Source organism: Balaenoptera borealis, assembly GCF_965194805.1.
Source record: "Balaenoptera borealis genome assembly, chromosome: 1".
Classification (NCBI taxonomy): domain Eukaryota; kingdom Metazoa; phylum Chordata; class Mammalia; order Artiodactyla; family Balaenopteridae; genus Balaenoptera; species Balaenoptera borealis.
Window position 1 is genome coordinate 110,520,867 of NC_138860.1, and position 23,573 is coordinate 110,544,439.

The 23,573-nt window shown below is 38.1% G+C and overlaps 1 protein-coding gene and 1 pseudogene across 2 annotated transcripts in view; both read right to left on the reverse strand.

Moving 5' to 3' along the window:
* Positions 1-6,023: 6,023 nt before the first annotated feature.
* RWDD3 (RWD domain containing 3) overlaps positions 6,024-23,573 on the reverse strand; it is a 94,887-nt gene continuing 77,337 nt past the window's right edge. The window contains exon 5 of the mRNA XM_082386134.1: positions 6,024-21,123. The gene's annotated coding sequence lies outside the window, so the exon portion shown is untranslated. The remainder of the gene's footprint in view (positions 21,124-23,573) is intronic.
* LOC309624925 (phosphorylase b kinase regulatory subunit beta pseudogene) overlaps positions 6,024-23,573 on the reverse strand; it is a 44,841-nt pseudogene continuing 27,291 nt past the window's right edge. The window contains exon 3 of the transcript XR_014249682.1: positions 6,024-21,123. The product of XR_014249682.1 is annotated as a phosphorylase b kinase regulatory subunit beta pseudogene (transcript). The remainder of the gene's footprint in view (positions 21,124-23,573) is intronic.

Below are 23,573 nucleotides of genomic sequence, written 5' to 3' on the forward strand. Positions count from 1 at the left end.
CACGGTCTATCCATTGTAATGATTTGGGGTCAGGATCCTGCCACATGCATTTAGCATTCACTAAGAAGTAAGCCCAAGAGTGCAGCAGGGAAGAGTGCAAAGTTGTAACTCGTGGTCCTGGAAGTTGCCCTCAATGCATTTCTTTGAGTACAGCCATTGTTTCTAAGTACAAGGCAGAGAAGAATTAACACATGCATAGAACCTGACCGTTTACAAGGTGCTTACAGGAGCATTATCTCACTTGATCCTTAAAGGAACCTCAGGAGATAAATGGAGAAAAGCATTCCTGTGTTACAGCAGCAAAAGGACATTTGGAAACATCTGTAAAATGTTGAGAAAAAGTCTGAACACCCATCCACATCCACTCCCTTTCAAAATTAGAGTGGAGTTGTGGGAGGGATGTGTTTCAGCAACATCTTGCCCTAAATCCAACATATTTGCATTTGACCACAATAAATATTCCCTGTCTTTGACTTTTTTTTCTTTTAATACAAATAGGCTAGTTTATTAAATTAATTAAGCTAGTTTATTAGATGATTGCACAAGACTCTGTGATGCACCAAACATGAAAATTATTCAGAGAGAGGAACCAAAGCTTGTAAATACCATGAAACCAAAGAACAGTATCCAATTATGAGGTCTTAAAAAATATTTCATAATGTTCTAATGTAAAAAATAAAGAAATTGAAAATCCTTGGGTATTACTTAGGAAAAAAAACCACATAAAGGAAAAAAAACCACATAAAGCTTCAAATTCCAAATCTGAATATCACAGTAAAGCCACATTTACTCACAATGCTACACAATAACAGCCTTAACCTGCTCAATACTGTGCTCTCCCAGACATGAACATCCAATAACCAGCCTCCAGTTCTCTCAAAACTCCACGCCCTCCCACGACGAGCTCTTCTTGACTCTTTCCCTCCCCCGTAGCTTGGACTCCAAATTTGATATCTAAATCATTGTCTCTCTCCTGCCTTCAACTTCATAGTACACTTGTCCTTCCCTTTTACCATATGATGAAAACTCAACCGTGGAGCCAGGCTACAATCCATATTTTTCACCTGTGAAAAAGATCACAGAAATCCGTAAATTGGCCCCTGTATTAGTCTTCTCATGCTGCTGTAACAAAACAGCACAGATTGAGTGGCTTACACAACAGACATTTATTTCTCACAGATCTGGAAGCTGGGAAGTCCAAGGTCAAGGTGCTGGACAATTCAGTTTCAGGTGAGGGTCCTCTTCCTGGTTTTCAGATAGCTCCCTTCTCACTTTGTCCTCACATGGAGTAGACAGCTCTGGAGTCGCTTCATCTTCTTATAATGGCACTAATCCCATCATGAGGGCCCCAGCCTCATGACCTCATCTAAATCTAATTATCTCCAAAAGGTCCCATCTCTAAATACCATCACATTGGAGGTTGGGGCTTCAACATACGAATTTGGAGGGGGGTGCACAATTGAGTCCATAGCAGCCCCATTTCTAACATTTGATGTATATCCTCAGCAGTGCTCAACAGCAATTCTTTCACTCAGTCTTGTCATACCCCCTATCTTAAACTTATATATAAAGCCAAAGAATTGCCCTGGTAATAGCTGAGATCATATATATAAGAATAATGTTACCATACACCTGTATAAAAGAATAGAAAGACAAAATCTGATGTATTAAAGAACCCATATAACAAACCCTTTTAATGATCCTGAACACCCCTTCAAGTGTTCCCCTAAAGTTTTAAAAATTCTCTGCTAATTAAAATTGTTTTTCCCAACATCTAGCAATTAATATATTATAAATAAATATTGGTTTCTTTTTCAGTCTTCACATATTTAGTCTTATTTGCTATTTTAGCAATTTTTTTTCTCTTTACTTTTCAATATAAATACACAACATTTCAGGTGCATTATGGATGAAAAGAGTTGTGTGGGAAACTAACCATTTCATAATATGTCTTTGGGAAAAGTGCTTTATGAGTTCCAAATAAGCAATTTTTTTGAAAAATAAACTTACAGGGAAGAAATTGCCTGTAAGTTGGGGACTATCCTGTAAAAGACATCACATTTACCAACATAATATTTAAGATTTGAGGCAATATAATTAAATTTAGAAATTTTTACAAAGGGAGAGAGAGAGATACACAAGGGTCAGATGACAGCAAGTACCAATGTATAATTATTGGATTCTACATGAAAGTGGAAAACTTCATAGTAATGCCAGGGTTTCCAAATAGGAATTGAATAACTCTATCCAACTTCTTAGAAAAGTTGACACTCATTCAAAACAACTTTTTAAAAAATATATTCTAGGAACCAACTATTTCTGTAACATTTAGAACCAAGGACAACCAACCAAAAGGAAAGATACAAGAAAGCACCACAGAGATATAGAGATGACTTTCCCCTAAAGAGAAGATGTGTTCTGCTCAAAAACCGCCAGTTCTTAATCTGAAACGATAAGGCAATTCCAAGGACTCCTGCAGTCCTAGAGCAGACCTTCCCCTGCCCAGAGCTAGCCAAGATATGTCACGAACCACCTGTCACACTAGAAAACTAAAGGACACATCAGGTCCTGCTGAAGAGGATGTTCAAATAAATCTATTACTGTTTATTACCCTACTCCTTCCAACCCCACTTTCAAGTTCTTAAAAACTACTAGCATATCTAAAGACATCTTTGGAGGAAGTGTCCAGCCCTGATCAACAAATGATACATGATCGCTACTCACCATGCTTTCTATTCCTGCAAATTTCAACTCCAACATCTAGAGAGAAGCAGAACCAGGGTATGGGCACGACGAACTGAATCTTTCCAGGATCCTGACGAATTATCATAACCCATTTTGAAATCATCTTTCCCAAAAGCCTCATAAATAAATCAAACAAGGTCACTGAACTGGGAAGAAAACAAATCAAAAGAAAAAGCCTGTGATGCAGGACAAGCAGGAGACGCCCAAACCCTTTCAGTTACTCCATCATTTGTAAGCCCTTGCCCCACTGGACTAGCTGCATTGCCACCTTCCTGGAGCTTTTGATCCATTACTCAAGACGGTGAGAATCACTTATCACTGCCCTTTTAAAAAACGACATCAGGGGCTTCCCTGGTGGCGCAGTGGTTGAGAATCTGCCTGCCAATGCAGGGCACACGGGTTCGAGCCCTGGTCTGGGAAGGTCCCACATGCCGCGGAGCAACTAGGCCCGTGAGCCACAACTACTGAGCCTGCGCGTCTGGAGCCTGTGCTCCACAACAAGAGAGGCCGCGATAGTGAGAGGCCCGTGCACCGCGATGAAGAGTGGCCCCCACTTGCCGCAACTAGAGAAAGCCCTCGCACAGAAACGAAGACCCAACACAGCCAAAAATTAATTAATTAAAAAAAAAAAAAAACCGACATCAGGGGGTGGTCATGGTAATAACAATAAGAAGTTCATCTATATAGCCACTTTAGTCCAACGAGCTCCAGGATCATACTACAAGTCACTGGATTTTAGAGTTTGGGGATTATTGATTTTATCCCTTTGTGTGGGGGGGGGGGGTTGTTTTTTACAAAAACTGTGGGGCATTTTTAATGTTATGCTGAGCAAAGCATTAACTCCTGCCCTCTCAGCCCCAATACACCATAATTATACTGTGACACGACAACTGCCAAGCGTTCTCAGACTGTTACTTCAAGCCGCACACCCTGTGGCACGGGGGAAGGAGGAAGAGGGAGTTCCCCAGGTGGATCTCAGAAGGGCCTGCTTCTGGAGCCCGGAGAGGACGCCCCGGCCCAAAGCCCACGCCCCTGGGACAACCCCCCTCCACACCCCTCCGGCCCGCAAGCCTCCCTCCACCCACCCGCTCACCCGGCTGGGCCGCCACCCACCGCCCCCTCCGAGCCAATCCGCTCCCTTAGGAGCCCGGTGCCGCCCGCGTACCCGGGCCCGCCGCTTCCACCGCCAGCCATGCCCGTACCCAGGAGCCTCCGCGCGACCGATTCTCCAGCCCGCAGCGCCCCCTGGGAGCGGAAGTCCAGAAGTGCGATCCGGCGGTGCCCCGCCACAAGGTGCCCGCCAGGGGGCGCGCGTCTGCGCCCGCCGCCCGCCTGCCCTGACGCTCCTGCAGCGCCGGCTTTGTGGAGGGGGGTTTGTTTGTTTTTAATTCAGTGTGAAGCATTACGCCTACAGACTTAAAAATATGCCATATAAATTATGTTACAACTTAAAGTAAATATATGTACCGGAAGGAAGAATCCGTTCTCAAAGAAACAAGTGCCTGAAACTTAGGAGGGACTGAATAAATACATTTCAAATGAATGAATGAAGTGTTATTTAGAGAGCGTTAATTAGCGCCAAACCCAATGATGTGCCCATGCGCATTATCGCATCAGTTTGGAGTCGTTCTTACTTTATGAATGAGAAAAGAGTTACTTGCCCAAGGACGCAAAGCTGATAGTGACACTGGAACTCAGGAAGACACTGGATGTGGTTGCGAAGTCAACCGACTGGTGTCTAGACTGGTGTCTGGGAAGCTAGGTTCTAGCCCTGGCCATGCCACTAAAGTTCAATGACCTTGACTACGATTCTTAATTCTTTTGGTCCTTGGTTTCCTCGTATAAGGTTCCCTTCTCTAAAATCCTACAATTCTACAAATGCATGTCATCCCGCACCTGCATTTCAATTAAACATTCTTTCAAACAAGTGGCTGGATGAAAATCTCCCAGATGTGATGTAAAACCACACAGTTCTAACGTGCAGCACTCTCGTATTAGTCATGCCTTGAGTGCACTACCTCGATCTTCTAATCCATGCAAGTGCTTAATTTGTTGTATGTAATTTGTTCCCTTTCAAGTTAATATCCCTGTATTATAAAAATCAATAAACACACATTGAAAATAATTACAAAGATATAAATCTCTTACTTTGCAAAAATACGTGGTAATGCATGCATTTTTGTACCCAGCAACATTTACTATGTGTTAAAATGATGTTCTATGCAATCTTAGGCAGAAGAAAATGTTTCCTAGGGAAATTTCAAACATCTACACAAGAAAAGAGAATACACATAATCAACATAACGATCTCAAGAATGGAATCAACAGAAATAAAATTGCCTCTTTTGGTTCTTCTGGGAGAATAGCTAGTTAAAGATAAAAATCAATGCTAGCAAGAGGGGTTGTTTTGTTAGCAAGGATCAACTTATTGCTGTTCAGTGGGTGCATTTGTTTATGGTTTTGCTACTAAAACATTGCAGGATCAATGAAGTTGCCCTAGATTTCTTACCCTGTACAGCTACTAGTACCAGCCCCATGTGGGCTGATGAGGTAGACAGCATGGAAACGCAGGCCCTCATGGCAGGAACTTGTTTCCTGGGCTCTGACCACTGCTTCCAAGGAGACCTTAAGACCAGAGTTCAGTGGATTCAGGCATTAGGATTCAGGCATTTTCCAAAGTGTGCTTTATGAGATACTCATTCAGGTCAATTAAATTTTAGAAATATTGCATCTTTATCCCCTTTTTGAAGAGTCACAAGGCATATTAGCATATTAAAGTCTCTAAGAAGTCTTTTGTAAAGATATATGCTTAAACTGGTTTAAGTCATAATCTCCAGATTTATTTGCCCAGAGGACCCTCCCCATATCTATTAACACCTCACAAAGCATTCTAGGGAACACACTCTCTTTAGCCATTTCTAGGGCTACTGATTCTCTGACATGAAGGTTAAACAAGAGAGAGGGAAGAGGGACTCCATTCATGGATCACCTGCTGTGGGCCTAGCTTTGCTCTCTGTGCTTTCATGTACAATTTCATTTAATCTTCATAACAATCCTGTGAAATAATATCTTGTTATCCTCATCTAACAGATAAGGGAACTGAAAAATATATGTAAAATTGACTGAGAAAGAAGCTCACAAATAAGTGAAAAAAATCAGATTATAAATATATATATTTATAAATATATGCATATATTTATATATATAGTCTAGAATAAAGATTGTTAACTAGCAGGCTATAGGTTTTTTTAATTTAAAAAAAAAGCTTTAGTTGTCAGTATTTAAAACCCAGGAGATTTCAAATTAAAGAAAAAAAAAACAAAAACCAGAAGCTTTAGCAATGAGAGGCCACTTCCTTTGGGTAATGTCCTACTGAGGCTAAGTAGCAGCTGCCCCCTTATTAAGGCCTGCAATCTCGACTTCCCCAGATCTCAGCTGGCTGGCTTGACTCACCTATGTGAGCTGTCTGGTTCGTACAAACATTCAGGTGCGTGATGTCTGGTCTAAAAAGGCATACCGAAATGCTCTTTTTTAAAAAGTACTGTGAATGGTCCTAGGTTACAACCAGTCAGAACAGTTCCTGCCCTCTCAGAGCTCATACTGTAGCAGGAAAGACAAACAATTATATAAGAAATTTCATAACTGCTTAGAAAGTACTAAGTTGGAAATATTAAAATGAGAAAACAAAGGGATACCTTGGGCGTTCAGGATAGGAGCACACAAGGGAAGTGATTTTTAAGCAGAGAACTGAAAGATTAATAGAAGATGTCCAGGAAAACCGAAAGGGTAAAGTGTATTATAGGCAGACTCCATCAATAAATATTTATTGAGCAACCACTACAAGCTTATAATCATTTGGGAAGACAAGACAACAGGCCATCAGTAAGAGCACACGCGATGTTGACTGGTATCAGGGTTAATCATGTGAACTGGGTACTGAGGCAAGGCGGTGCTCTTCCATAACAAAGTCACTCAGACCGGCAAGAAGAAGGCTGAGAAACAATATAATATGATAATAAGAGCAGACTGCTCCCAAACGCACTACAAATTCTGTTCCCATCATGCACAGGATCCCCGTGTCCAAGCCTCACACCCATAGGGAGCTTGCGTAGAAAGAATGTTCCAGGTGAGGCTGTGGTGGGGAGGTCACAGGGCCATGGGGACAGATAGGCCAGGGAGCTTTGATACATCAGTGAATGATGTATCCGTTCCACCACAGCTCCTGAAAAGTTAGAGCCTCTGATCTTTCAGTTATGCCAGGTCTTATCTTCCCAACCAAAAACATAAAAATAAATACAAATATATATATATAGAGAGAGAGCCTATATAAAAATATAAATTAATTTTAGATTAATATTCAATCCAATTATTTTCAATCTCATTATTCAATTACAAAATAGGAAATTAGGTAGGAATTAGTATCCCACTTTACAGAAGAGGCAACAGACCTGGTGATTACACATCTTACTGAATGTTACATAGCAGTAGTAGGTGGAGGAGCCAGAACTAAACGTAGGCATTCCAACCCCAAAGCTCACACCCTAAGTTACGGTTCTGCAAACTGTAGGTTAAGACCCATTATTGAATCATAACATCCAATTAGTGGCTTATAATAATTACTTTTAAGTGAAATAAGATTAAATAGAATAAACGATCATCCTTCACCTACAGTAACACTAAATATTATTTCATGAGGTTTTCCTAATTTATGTGTCTACTGGGTCCCAGTGTAAAGTTATTTCTTACTATATATCATGGATGAAGAGTTTTAAAGCCATTGTTCTGAGATCTTATAAAGGTATATAAAAAAGCAAATCACATTTAGTTTTACATCCAGTAACTCACCCTTTTTTAAACAATAAAATTACCCCAAATCAGTGCTGTCCTGAAAATTTAGTGTTTTTATGATCACTATGTAGAGGAGAAGGCAAGAGATAAAGTTTTAGGAATTATATCAGTTAGAATAGCAGGCGATGGTGTGGTAACAAACACCTAGCCTAAAATCACAAAGGTTTATTTCTCAAAACCGTGCAAGTTCAGGTGTTCTGTGTCATACTCACTAGGGCCCCTGGCTCTGCCTGGAAAAGTACTTTCACAATCACTATGACACTGAGGAGGGAACATGGAACATATTTTATTGTCTCTTAAGCTGCCACATTGAAGTTACACATGTCATTTCCCATGTTTCATTAGCAAAGCAAACCGTGTGGTCACATCTAACTTCAAAAATGCAGCAAGGACAATCCTATGATGTGGCTGGGAAGCAGAATCCAAAGTATTGGTTGAACAGCACTAATGACGGCCATAGGAATCACAGTCATGAAGACAATAGTTAAAGCCAAGAAGATGGATGAGGTCTTATTCTATTCTCAATGAGGAAAAAATGCCAAGACACCTTTTAATATTGGGCTGGCCAAAAAGTTCGTTCGGGTTTCCTGTACAATGTTAACCAAAAACCCAAATGAACTTTTTGGCCAACCCAATAATATGGTCCCTATACTCACATTTCCAAACATCCTATTAGTAGCTTAAACTCAAAATGTCCCAAATCAAACTCATTACCCTCCCTACAACATGAGTTCCTTTTACTACATCCTTCATTTTGATTAATATCATCCCCATTCACTCAGTTGCCCAAGTGAGTCACCTTGGAGTCATCTTCAACTCCTTCCCGGCCTTCATTGACCTAGCCAATGAATCACAGCCCCACCTCCAATAAATATCTCACAAATCCATCCTTACTTCACTATTCCCATACTCACTGCATTGGTGACAATCCACATCATCTCAACCAAGGCTAGCTATCCTAAGTAAGACTATATTTCTTTCATATAATTGTCAAATTTGGAAATCTATCTTTTTAAAATTAACTGTTCTTGTGCCATATAAAGTTTCTACAATTTTTTTTTCTGTTTCTTATTGGAATTTTTCAAATATCTTTTCTTGAAAATGCCTCCTATAGTGGAAAAACCCAGGTATAGGTATGATTAAAGAAGAAGAAAACATTTAGAGAATCCTTAAGAGAAGTAAAACAGGAAAAGAGGAGCCAGAAGAGTCAGGCATACGTATATGGCTACTCTATCTTTTAAAGTTCTTCTTTCTGCCTCTAACTTGGAGGGTTTATAGTTTTATATTAATGAGAGAGGCTGATTCCTTGTAGAGAATCTTCTACTGTTCCAGGAGTTGAGACTATAAGACAATAAAATCTCCAAAGAAGAAAATGACAAAAAAAGAATAGAAAAGTGAAGATTTAAATAGACATTGCTCAAAAAAAAAAAAAAAAAAAGACTAGTCCACATTAATAAGCAAAATTTCTACCTGATACTTTTGGTAAGGTTCCAAACTTTGCCCTCCACACCCCAAATAAAAACTCCACCCTTTTATCAAGATATATTTTGAAATAATAATAATATTAGCTAACATTTATTTCATTCTTATCATGGGTCAAAACCCTTGCTAATTATTAACACCAACTTAATGAGGTAGGTGTTACTATGCTCATGGATGAAAAAAATGAGATCAGAGCAGTTAAGCGATTTGCTGGGTCACATTTACTTCACTATCTAAGTGTTCTTATCCACTATAGTGTAATGACTAAGTTAGCAATTTATTATCATATGTAAAAGCTACTAACAACTTCGGAATTTTGCTGGCTTCAAAAATACTATAAAATCAAAAAGAAGGTACAGAGGGTTTTTTCCTCTTTTGTCAGCCATCGAGATGAGAATCAAGTAGAAGTTACAGAATTTGTGTGCTTTCCTACTATCTCTCAAATAACATTAAATAGTATCAGCGATAATGCACATCTTTACCATTTTCCTGTCTCTAAAAGGAATGCCTGTACTGTTTGCCATTCAATTTAATTCGGCTTTTCCACTGAGCCTGATATATCTAATCATGTTAAGGAAATATTCATCTATTCCTATTGAGTACAGAGATATCAATAACTGCTTTTTTAGACTATAATTTGGATCCTTTAACACTGTGGCATATTAAAAACACGTCCATAAATTCTTCTACTCCCTTTCCCTAAAGAAGTGAGGTCTCTGCCTCCTTCTAGGATCAGGGTGGATAGCAGAAATGATACTGCGACTCCAAGGCTAGCTCATAATAGGCCAGGTAGCTCTCTCCTTGCTCCCTGGGAACATCTGCCCTTGGATTGCCATTGTAAGAAGTCTGATGATCCTGAAACCACCATGCTGTGAGGAAGCCCAGGCAGCATGGAGAAATCATACATAAGGGCTCTGGTTAACAGTCCAGCTGAACCCAGCCTTCAGTCATTCCATTCCATGCACCAGCCATGTGAATGAAGAATCTTCCAAATGGTTCTCATCCTCAGCCATTTAGATGAGGTCCCAGATAGTTTGAAGCAGAGACAAGCCACTTCTGCTACGCTCTGTCTAAATTCTCACAGAATCTGAGAATTTGATAAAATGGTTATTTTATATCACTGTTTGGTACAGTTAGTTATGAAGCAATAGATAACCAGAACAAATGTAAATACCTTTCTTTGTCTCATTTTACACTTTCTGTCCTGAATTCATCTTTGTCTGATATTTAGATTGTAACCCTTAATTTCTTTTGTTTGAATTTGCTTCTTTTGCTTATCATGTTATTTTCAACCTTTCTGAATCATTTTATTTTGTCTCTTTTAAATACAGCAGAGTGTTAGGTTTTTCTTTATACTCCAATCTAAAAATCTTTCTCAGTTGATAGTTGAGCCAAACTCATTTATAATTTTAATATGACAGATATGTTGGATTTCAGTTCAGTTGTATTATTTTATATTATTTTTTATTTTCTCTGTTTAAGTTTAGTGTAGTTTTTCACCATGTGGTCAACTTTGAGAGAGAGAAAGAAAGATGGTGTGTGTTTATGTGTGCGTAGTTATTCTGCTCTTCAGAAAAGTTTGTTTTTATTCCATGAGTTACATCTATAATTATAACTTTATAAAATACTCTCAGTCTTCTGTTTTTAAATAGTAGCTATTAGTTTCTTCCTCCTTCTCTCTCACCTCTTCTTCCTCCTCTTCATACCACTCTTTCTCTCTCTCTCCTCTGCCATCCAGTGGTATATTATTATCTTTCTAATTTTTATCTCTGTAGTGCTAAATAAGCATTTCACTTTTATTACTTCATTTGGCAGCTTTATATGAAATCGTTTGTCAGTCACGACCAATGAGGATTCAGCAAACTTATTCCACCTCTTACCTTCTTTGCCCCCTTCTTTTCTGCACTGTAGTTAGTTGTGTCACTCCTGCATAGTCATGCATATAATACTTGCATTCTGTTCTCTCATCCTAATTTCCACAATTGTCTTAGTCTTGGCTCCATTGTAATTTTTAAAATTTTTTTTATTACAAATAATTTTTATTGTGCTTGCACTGTTCCATATTTTTCAAATTCACTGCAAGAATGAGTAATGAAAAAGTGAAACAATGAAGACCTATGTGGGAACTTCATTCATTTATTGGTAATAGTGAGGAACTTCTTTGCTAATTTAATAATAAATTTCAAATACTGGAAGAATATTTCCTCCATTTATTTGTGCTATTCATGATGTAAGGGCTACAGACATGATACAGTTTTAAATTTAATCTGCTTTATTAACATTTTCTTCAGCACATTCTTAAATCTGTACAGTTATCAAAATAATAAACCACACCCTGATTTGTAGACTTTGCTGATGTCCTTGGTGAAAATATTCCCATTGGTTTTCAAGCTACTACCGCAATAATACCAAACTTGTAATTAGGAAAAGGTACACACGTATAGATACGATAGACGTAAATAACCTTCAGGGTATAGATAATAGTGAATTGCAGTCAAATTCTTATAAAATGATGAGTTTTGAGTACTTACCATCATATTTAATTTGAAGTGCATATACTCAATGTTGAATAATAGCTAACAATTACAAAAAAAAAAAATAACTGACTCTCACAACTTGGTACGAGCTAGCTCCAGCACACTATTATCCAGGAGAAAAAAAATATATAAGCATAGGAGACAGAAATTAGGCAAATTTTGCAACTAGTCTGCACTTTAGTTTCCTTGGTTATATGAATGTTGTGAAAACCAGAGATATTCAAACAATTAGTATATATACATATGGTAGAAGATAACCTAAGTACATTAATCTATCACCAACTCTGAACTCTGCTCATATAAAATTCAAACACACATAAATATAATGTATGTTTGTGTGTATATACGTATACACACAGACCTTTATACATATACAGGTAAGTATGTATGTTTAAATACATTTAAACTCACTACCACAAAAGAATGAAGTAGGACCCTTACATTGTACCACATACAAAAATTAACTCAAAATGAATCAAGACCTAAATGTAAAAGCTAAAACTATAAAACTCTTAAAAGGAAACATAGGGGACAAGCTTAGCAACACTGGGTTTGGCAATAATTTATTGTATTGGATACAACAGATAAATTGGACTATATCAAAATTTAAAACAATGCATCAAAGACATAATAATGTAAAAAGACAACCACTGGAATAAGAGAAAATATTTGCACATCACATATATGATAAGGAGTTGATATCCAGATATATAGAGAACTCCTAAACAACAACAACTAAATAACTAAACGACAACAAAAGCTCAATTTTAAAATGGGCAGGGAATTTAGATAGACATTCTCCAAAAAGACATACAGATGGTCAGTTTTCAAGATACACATGAAAAGATGCTCAACATTACTAATCACTAAGGAAATGCAAATCAAAACCACATGAGATACCACCTCACACACATTAGGATGGCTACTATCAAAAAACAGAAAATAGCAAGTGCTGGTGAGAATGCAGAGAATTTGGAACCCTTGTTGCACTGTTGGTGGGAATGTAAAATGGTGAAGCCACTGTGGAAAACAGTGTGGCTGGTCCCCCCAAAATTAAAAAGATAACTACCACATGATCCAGCAATTGCTCTTCTGGGTATATCCCCAAAGAATTGAAAGCCACATCTCTTAGAGATATTTGTATATCCACGTTCATAGCAGCTTTATTCACAATAGCCAAAAGGTGGACGTAACCCAAATGCTCATCAATGGATGAATGGGTAAACAAAATGTGGCATACACATACAATGAAATACAGACATACCTCGGAGACGTTGCAGGTTCGGTTCTAGACCACTGCAATGAAATGAATATCATCACAGTAAGCGAGGCACAAGAAATTTTTGTTTCCCAGTGTATATAAAGTTATGTTTACACCATAATGTAATCTACGAAGTATGCAATAACATACGTCTAAAAAATAATGTACTTACCTTAATTTAAAAATACTTTATTGCTAAAAAATGCCAAAACAATTATAATAAGTAATATCAAAAATCACTGATCACAGATCACCATAACAAATATAATAATAATGATGAAAAGTCACACAAAGACATGAAGCGAGCAAATGCTGTTGGGAAAATGGCTCCCATAGGCTCGCTCAGCGCACGGTTGCCACAAACCTTCAACCTGTAAGAAATGCAGTATCTGCGAAGCAGAATAAGACAAGGTATGCCTTTATTATTCAGACTTAAAAAGGAAGGAAATTCTGACACATACTATGACATGGATGAACCTTTGCACAGGTGCAGTCTATGGTCCACGCCTGCGCTATGCTAGGCCAGCTCGTTTTTTTTTGTTCCCCGCCCTTAATCAGGCACCTTGTTGCTGCACGGGGTTCTTCCCCTGGACGTGAAAGCCCTAGGCAAGGAGTATGTGAAGGATGAATTTAGGAGACATAAGACCTTTGGTTCTGACAAGACTCAGTGTTTCTTGCAGGAAAAGGAGGTATATGCCACAGTGCTATGGCAACAAGCTAAAGAAAACACAAAATTCAACTGAAAAAGCATGTTTTGGAACCATCCTCCCAGAAGAAAAACATAATGACTTTGGTGCTGAACAAATTGGACAGTTGCAGGAGCTGATGCAAGAAGCCACTAAACCCAATAGCCAATTTAGTATCACTGACTCTATGAAACCAAAAATTTAGTCTATTACAATAAAGCTTAACAAAGCATTTAAAGTTCAAAAAAATTACTATGCTCAGTGAAATAAGCCAGTCACAAAAAGACAAATACTGTACAATTCCACTTAAACAGGATACCTAGAATAGTCAAATTCATACAAAGTAGAACGGTAGTTGCCAAGGGATGAGGGAAAAAGAAATGGGGAGCTGTTTAATGGGTATAGAGTTTTAGTTCTGCAAGATGAAAAGAGTTTGAGATTGGTTGTACAACGATGTGAACACACTTAACACTAGTGAACTGTACACTTAAAAAATTGGTTAAGATTGTACATTTTATGTTATGTGTATTTTACTGCAATTAAAAATAAAAGTTTTGAAAATAGAGGAAAAAAACATGTATATGAAAAGGATCTCAAAGACATATCAACTGCAATGTATAACCCCTATTTGGAGCTCAATTTGAACAAATCAACTATTTTTAAAATTTATTTTAAAAAATCTATGAGATAATCACAAAATATGAACACTAGATATTTGATGGCATTAAAGAATTACTGTCATTTATTTTTTGGTGTGATAATGGTACTGGGGTTGTATTTTTTAAATATTCCTTACATCTCTTTTGTTTTAGAGATACTACTAAAATTTTTATGGATGAAATGACATAATGGATTATTTCCCAATTGGAGGATAGGGAGAAAATGATTAGGGGTATAGATGAGACAAGATTGGCCACGATAACTGTTGAAGCTGGGTAGTGGGTACATGAGAGTTCATTATACTATTCTCTCTACTTTTGTTTACTTTGAAATTTTTCCTAATAAAAAACTTCAGTTTCAGAAAGAAAAAAAATAGTTCACTGCCAGTACTTTTTCCCCAGACATGCCAGCCATCGCGTGATTGGCAGAACTTCTCCCATGAGTAGTTTATTCAATAAAGGCTCGTGGCAACAGTCATCCCTGAGATTTTCCGCACGCTGTTGAGGTGGATATAACATCCTTGCTTCACACTTTCTTTCCCTGAGAATCTGAGAGGTACTGCCCCTCCGGCTCCTGGTGTTGAATGTGGCTGTGGATATGAGTATGAAGTCAGCCTGATATTTTTCCCTCTCTAAGTCATTGTACTTCAGCCTTTTACTGCCGGAAGTATTCTTCCTTCATTTTTAGAGTTCAGTCTCACCAGGATATTTCTGGTGAGATTTCTGGTCATGATGAGCTGGGTCAATATTCCCTGATACACACAGTTTTTTCAGTTTGTAGAGTCACATTTTATTATCAGTGAGTTTCCCTGAATTGCATCTTTAAATGTTTGGGTTTTCTTTCATTCTTTATGTTTTTCTCCTAGAAGTCAATTGTATGTATCCAGGATGTCCTTTTCTTGTCTTTTATGTCCATTATTTCCATCACTGTTTTTATTGTGGCTCTTTTCCTCACGTTTCTTCCAATTGTGTCTTCATTCTGTGATTATTCCCTGCATTTCAGCTCATCTTTTATATTTTCCATTTACCCCCCCACTTCTCCTGTGTTCTTCAATTTTTTCTTTGTGGTCTTCATTCATCAAGGTAATTGCTTCGTCGAGTATACTTTTATTTTAATTCATAGCAAATTGTCAGGATGAGATTTTCATCTGCTTGGGAGTGTTCTCCATCTGCTGGGTAGCTTTGCTTCTCCTTCCCACATTTTTTTCCAATAGGATCTTTCTATCAATGCCTTCTTTTTTCAACTTGTCATCATTAGATGAGTTGCACTTTCCCAAACCAGCTATTTTCAAGTAGTTCTCTGCCTGGGGAGTGGCCAGGGTGGCCTTCCAGGCTGTATTCTCCTCTGCTGCCCCACGAATTCGATTGTTCCCTGCAAATATAGCTCATCTTCGGATTCTTGGTTCAGCTGGTTACTGTACTTCTTGGCGCCAAACCAGGAAAGGCACAGTCCTGCACCAGCCCTGCTAACCTGAATTCCTAGGCAACTGTGTTCACTTTAGCACTTCAAGTGCACCCTTCCCCTTCAGGATGGTATTTTCACGGGCACTTGCTGTGATCTACCATCCCTGACTCTTTGCACTCTCTGTGCTACTTCTTTTTGTTTCCTCCTCTGCAGCTGCTACACAGGTTCAGCTTCTCTTGGCAGTTCTTACAGGTGTTACAGAGTCTGTGGTTTATATTTGTCTGCTGGTTTTTCTGAAAATGGCAGAGATTCTTCCTTTTCTTTTTTTCCTTTTGTATGATCCCTAGGACATGAAGAGGGCAAATGCTGTCATGCACAGCCTCATGCAGATCAGAAGTCTGACGACATTATTAGGGAGACACTCTTGAGAAGCTTTATGCCTCCCATTTTATCGTGGTTGACTTTGGTTTTGTTACTCTGATTTTAATGAATTTACCCTCTATAAAAACAGTTCGCTTTCTTCTCATTCAGTGTGTGTATAAAATGTGCTTAGTTTTATACACACACTGAGGCTTTCTGAGCAAGAGTAAACCATCTCATCTGGGAAAGCATAAAAATAATGTAAAGGGAATGATAAGCCCAGTTGCAACAGAATTCTTCCACTCAGTCAATCCTGAAATGGAAGCAGGATTATTGCAAACCAATTTATGATGCCTTACCAGCTGCTGAACTGGATCCCACTTTAACTCTGCAAGATGACAGAATGAACTTATTTTCTTTCATGTAATGAAACCAGGATCTTTCATGGTCAGTCAGAGTGAGGAAGCATCTGGATTCATTGACTGCAACAGACCTTAATAGTGTGTAACTCGCTGGGGGAAAATTGTGTGTATCGTATTGTCATTTTGCATCTGTTACTCTGATTAGGATCATTGTAATACATTCAGATTCATTAATGATGGCTACTTTGGATCCCTAAATATTTAATGGAATCATAGGTGTCTCCCTCAGCAACAAACTGCTGGCACTGTGTATTAGGCAGTACTGTGAGCTCTGAATAAAAAGCTCTGACACAGCTCCATCTGTTTTTGCCAGGCACCTCCTCTTGCACCAGCTTTCTTAGCCAAGCCCGGAAAAATAGGCAGAGCCAAGAGTAGAAACCAAAGCAGACTCCATGCATCGCGATGGTTTTAAATGCAAGATGCCAGGCTCCAACTCATCTAGTGAATCAGAATCCCTGGATGGTGGTACCTGGGAATTAGCATTTTGATAGGCATCCCAATGTTTCCTATGTGCCCTAAAGACCGAGAAGCTCTGGATGGAGACCTCTTGCCCAGAAAAAAGTCAGCAAGATGGGAAAATATTATATTGTGAAGCCTAGTCCACTAGAACTCTATCACTTTGTGTGTGGATTTTCCTTACCTCACATGCCCAATATGGTTCCAAGGCTTGAAGGAAAGAATTTCTCCTACTTCTAAATTAAAAAACAAATCTCATCCTCCTCCACGTAATTTTGCTGATTTTGTTGCTCTGCCCAGTTCAGAGTACACTCTGAGGATGCGCAGTTGACCACATGTGAAGCAAAAATGTTAATATTCTGAGATTTTTCTGAGAGCCAATCTAAAGGAATAAAAAAGAAATGCCAATTTATTAGGCTATGATTAAAAACACACACACAATTAACCGTGGAAGTGCTTGTTTCCCGATATCCCGAGGACAATGATTCTTGGTAGATTTTTCAATTTATCTGCATTTCATCAAAGTAGAAGACTATACAAATAAATGGCAGTGGCATATCCTGAGGCATTGCAGAGGTCATGAAGAGATCTATAATCCACACAAATTGCAAACATTAATAAAGATAATGCCCTAGTCAGGAACTGTGGAGTTAATGTATATTTGTAAATGTCTCAAGACTAAATGGAAAGAGGAGGTAGGGAGGGAAACATGAAAGTAGATAATGAAGGTGGGGGGAGGGGACCAGGAGAAAATACCAAGGAACTCTGACGCAATTTACATCCCAGAAACCATTCTGCTGCAGTGGAGGGAAGCCAGCCTGGCCTGGCTTTCTCCCAGGCTGCACCTCAGGACGTCCTCCAGAAAGTTTCCACAGATGAGCTCAGTAGCCCTACCCATGGTTACCACTAGAAAATCAAACAATTAGCAGCATATCAAAGTAATCACAGGGAGCCAGAAGATTCTTGCAAACTCCAGATGTCTAAATTACTGCTCAAAATGTCATGGGCACACCGGGCTAATACATGGCAGACAAGAGGCATCACTTGCAAATGGAAACGGGTATTGAGAGAAGAGCAAATTTTAGCAAAGTGTTACTAAAGTAGCGCAAAAGTAGCCACCATGTGCCAGGCCTTATTGTCAAGCATTTATTTATTTAAATTTAATCCTCACTGCAAACTTTCCAGATGACACTCATTTTACTGATGAGGAAACTAAATATGTAATAAGGACACTCATCTAGGGAGTAGTGGAGCCAGGCAGGATACGAACCATACACATCTAACTCCAAAGTCCATGCTTTAAACCACAATCCTACTATGGAAGATGCTGGATCCCTTTAGTGGTATAGGCTTGAAAGCTGCCATTCTGGTAAGATACACAGGAGGAAGAGTCTGCATCTGTGAATCTACACTCAATTTGGCTAAATGAGAGACGCTGCGAGATCTAAGGAAACTAACATGGCTTTGGACATGCCAACACAGTTGACTTTCTGGATGAGGGATGAGATCAGAAGTCAAGAATTCCTGGGACTTCCATGGTGGTGCAGTGGTTAAGAATCCGCCTGTCAATGCAGGGGACATGTGTTCGAGCCCTGGTCTGAGAAGATTCCACATGCCGCAGAGCAACTAAGTCCATGTACCACAACTACTGAAGCCTGCGTGCTTAGAGCCCATGCTCCTCAACAAAAGAAGCCACCGCAATGAGAAGCCTGCGCACTGCAACGAAGAGTAGCCCCCGCTCGCTGCAACTAGAGAAAGCCCGTGCGCAGCAACAAGACCCAACGCAGCCAATAAATTAAAAAAAAATAAATTTATTAAAAAAAGAATTCCTGGTTCCATCAGACTTATACGTAGACAATGGATATTCATTCAATTAATTATTTAATTTTGACTTTGTCAATCTGTATTCCCAGTGTTAAATGCAGTACTGCCTGGCATATGGTAAGTGCCCAGTAAATGCCTGATGAATGAGTAAATAAATATATGAACTGGTGAATGGATGAATCAATGTTCAAAGAACTACGCATCCCCATATTCACCTGTAGAAAATCATTGCACACAGACCAGCAAACCAACCCCACCATCATCAATCCTTTTTGCCAGACATTGGTCCCCAAGCTTCTGTACAAGTAAAGAGGGTATAGTCATAGTCACAGCTGCTTATGTAACAGACTGTGGCAAGAGCAGTAAATAAATGAGGCTCAGGCCATGAGCATTCCCAGGCTGATGACTCACCCAGCACCAGGGTTTCTGTCCAGGGCCATTATTTTTTAGCATTTCTTTGCACTGCCCTTTTACTACATGAATCAATCTGAACTTCTAATCATTTGCTCTTTGACCTAAAGTATATGGATTTACAGCACACTTTTCAGGGCTATGGGATCTTTGTCTTGGATTTTCCATTGTTTAAAGTTTAATCTTAACTAATTGGAGCTAATTTGAGATCAACAAAACCTTCCAATCTCTATCCAGGGGCCAGGAAAGTATTAAAAAAAATCCATACAATTTTCCAGCTGAGTTGAAGTTCATTTCATGGGCAAGCATAGGAAGGACCCACGTTTAATAAACAGATTCTTTCTATTTATTGCAGCTCTCAATCGACAGATGCCTTCATGATGGAAAAAACAAAAAGGACAAGAAGTTACACCTCCTAGGTTTGAAACATGTTTTCACCACTATTAGATGTGTGAACTTGAGTAAATCACTGTCACACTGGATCTGTTTGTCCCATTGAAAAATGAAGTGTTGAACTCTCTGCTAGATCTATAAACACACACATGACATTTATTATAGTCCATCTTATTCCATAAGTTCACCTTGTTTATCATTGAGGTTGTGAGTTACTTGAGGATGTGTCATAAACTTTCTTCTTTCATCTCTTCCATTGCTTCCAGACACTGTTAAACACAAAAAGCTAATCAGCAGTCAACTGGATTGAAGTAAATCAAGGTTCCCCACATTTGCCTTCCAAAAACTATCAACATGAAAACCTTTCCAAATTTATGTAAAGAAACACTTCAATAATCAAAACAACATGCTGTATTTGGTGTTTTTTCCTTCTCTTTTATTTCTCACATATGTGTGCTCCCTTGTGTGTGTGTATGTGTGTGTGTGTATTTAAAATAATCCATGCTTCTTTCACTCTTGATTAAAAATTGTAATGGTTTTGTACATGATTTCCCCAAGTGAAATTTTTACTGAAAATGGAAAATACTCAATTTCTGTTTTCACTAAGTGGTTTAAAACACATGACAATTAACAAATGAGTCACAGGCAGCCTCTTCCTGTAACTAATGCACTGCAAGCTGGATTCATCAATTACAGCTAGGATAGAATATCCACTTTACCAAACACCCAGGTTTCCTAGACTTTGTGCCTTTTTTGTTTGTTTGCATTTCTCTTTTCTTTCTACCTGTTTTATTCATCAATTGTCTCCAGCAAATTATAGCAAAGGTGTCTCCCTTCTCTATTGCCACTCTGCGATCTATACTTAACTGCAGAGTAACAGCAATAGAAGCCATAACTAACAGCCCCAGCCTTCTAAATCTGCAAGCTTGGGAAGAATCTCGTATCAGGGCATTACGTGCTAGATTTAATGTGGATGTTGTAGTCTGAAGCGAAAATTATTTGTACAGCTGGAATATAACATTTGCATAAGTTACAATTAAAAGAGAAAATATAATTACAAATTTTCAACTTAATTTGAATGGTTTTTAAAATACTCATTTAGCATAGGCAACAGCTTGCAGGGAAACAGAACACGCTCTCGGAGTTGCATCCCTTTGTCTGAGCATCAGTAGTGAACTCATTTTGAATGGTTTGCTTTAACCCCTGAATCCCAACACTAACCAGCATTGAGAATCTAAGGTACAAGGCACTGTTTGTTTTGAATAGGATTACAACATACACAGCAATTCATAAATATTTGCATCTTTTAATTGTTTCTAAAAATGAAGTGGCAAGTGACATCCAACAGTAATGTTATTTCTCCCATGGAGCGAATGAGCAGTGGAATTTTAACTAGTTTCATTCCCTTTCAGCTCTCAGATCTGAGATCTTTGGTCACATCTCCTGTATAATGTTTTCCTCATATCACAGTCTCTTTAATGGCTCCAGCTTCTGATTTTTTTTTCCCTCCTTAATTACATGTCTTTTTCTTGTAGCGACTTCATGCTGAAGGCATGTCATTCTTCTCAGACACAGGCTCGGCTAGGTGTCCATGCACCAAGTCCATTTGTTCATTTGTTTTCAGGATTTCTTTTCTAAGAAACAAAGGAATCCTTTTATTATCCTCAAACATGAGAATCAAAATTTTCATAAAATATTTTGTACAGCATGTTTACTTGAAACCCTGCTTCCCAAAAGTCGTGATAAATGTGATTATTATGTAACATGCATTGTGTGGCATCAATGAGTTTTGAAAAAGAGACAAAAAAGAGAAAATTATTCCATTCAATCTTTCTCAGAAAAAAAAAATGGATCGAAAAAGACACATAAATGGAAAAAATTGCTATTATTTTGAATTACACAATTAACTATGCCTTTCTATTTTCCTGATCCTTCTTTTCACGGCTATCTCCAAATAATGAGACATCAGAACATACTCTTGGAAAAAAAATGAATTATAAAAACTGATCCTTTGTTCTATTTGCCCTGGAATCTGAAAAGGAAATTCTATGGGAAACAGAAAAATATAAAGTAATAATATAACCTTATTTCACCTTTTTCCTGAGAAACCACAAAGGTGGTCATTTGATTGAGAGTGTTATTACGTAGCATCATTTTTTTAAATCACAGAAACCCTGTTTATTTATGGAATAAAAATACAGGACAATGAGGGCAGCACCACACCACCTTCAGGAAAATGCACTGCTGCTTAGAATGACTCGCTGAAACTAACAAGGAAACTACCTAAGTGATGGCCCTGTGGATAGTCATCTTTTGTGCAACAAGCCTACAATAACTTCATCATTCAAAACTGGGATATAAATTGAATACATATATATGATAAATACATATACATTTTATTTTTATTGAAAAACTTCCAAGATTTTAATAAGCTTTATCCTGGGGCCTATAGGCACCTGTCAACCTCCTGGCCCACCAGCGTTCTCATTTCTTTTCTCTTTGATGCACTGTGGATAACTGTATCAGACCCTAAGTTTACATTCAGAGTCATAAGCCAGAAGCAGACCATTGCCTAGAATAAATAGTATTTCCCAAACGGTGGAACATTTTTACCACTGGTGAGATAATTTTAGTTTCCATATTCCAAATATTTTCATTGCTATCTATTTATTTTAAAAAATATAATATTACATCAAACTTGTGATCTCACCAATTTTATTACTTAGAATTATATTGAGGAAAAATATCACAGATGGTATATGCAGGCATAGCAAAGTCATGAAAGAGGTACAGAAATGACTAAAGTTTAGGAAACAGTATCCTAAAAAAATCACTTCTCTATATTAACATATCCTCACAGTAGCGGTGTGAGATTTTTTTTTTTTAATGTTTATTGGAGTATAGTTGCTCTACAATGTTGTGTTAGTTTCTGCTGTACAGCAAAGTGAATCAGTTACACATATACATATGTATAGCTCTTTTTTAGATTTCCTTCCCATTTAGGTCACCACAGAGCACTGAGTAGAGTTCCCTGCGCTATACAATACGTTCTCATTAGTTATCTACTTTATACATAGTAATGTACATATGTCAATCCCAATCTCCCAGTTCATCCCACTCCCCTTCCCCCCTTGGTATCCATAAGTTTGTTCTCTACATCTGTGACTCTATTTCAGCTTTGCAAATAAGTTCATCTGTACCATTTTTCTAGATTCCACATATAAGCAATATTATACGATATTTGTTTTTCTCTTTCTGACTTACTTCACCCTGCATGACAGTCTCTAGGTCTATCCATGTCTCTGCAAATGGCACTATTTCATTCCTTTTTATGGCTGAGTAATATTCCATTGTATATATGTACCACATCTTCTTTTTCCATTCATCTGTTGATGGACATTTAGGTTGCTTCTATGTCCTGGCTATTGTAAATAGTGCTGCAATGAACACTGGGGTGCATGTATCTTTTTGAATTATGGTTTTCTCTGGGTATATATGCCCAGGAGTGGGATTGCTGGGTCATATGGTAGTTCTATTTTTAGTTTTTTGAGGAACCTCCATACTGTTCTCCATAGTGGCTGTATCAATTTACATTCCCACCAACAGTGCAAGAGGGTTCCCTTTTCTCCACACCCTCTCCAGCATTTATTGTTTGTAGATTTTTTGATGATTGCCATTCTGACTGGTGTGAGGTAATACCTCATTGTAGTTAATATAGGTAAAACATTTAGACAGGTGTCTAACACTTAGTAAGTACTATACAAATGTTTCCTATTATATGATCACTGTAGATCGGAACAAGTGTGACTGGAAATCATGAATAATTTAGTTCCTTCAATTATGAAGTTATTTTAAATGTCAATATTACTTTAATGCCTTAGATATCTTACCAACTAAACAGGATAGTAACTAAAGAGGTTCAAAAACTGGTAGGGATGATATAAACAAAGATCAAAATAAACATGAAATAATATATTATCATCTGTCTCATTCCTTATATTGGTGTTTAAACATATTTTAGGTATTGAAGTAAAAATCTTAAGAAACAAGTTTTTCTACTCTTTGCGACTACAGTTGTTAACCG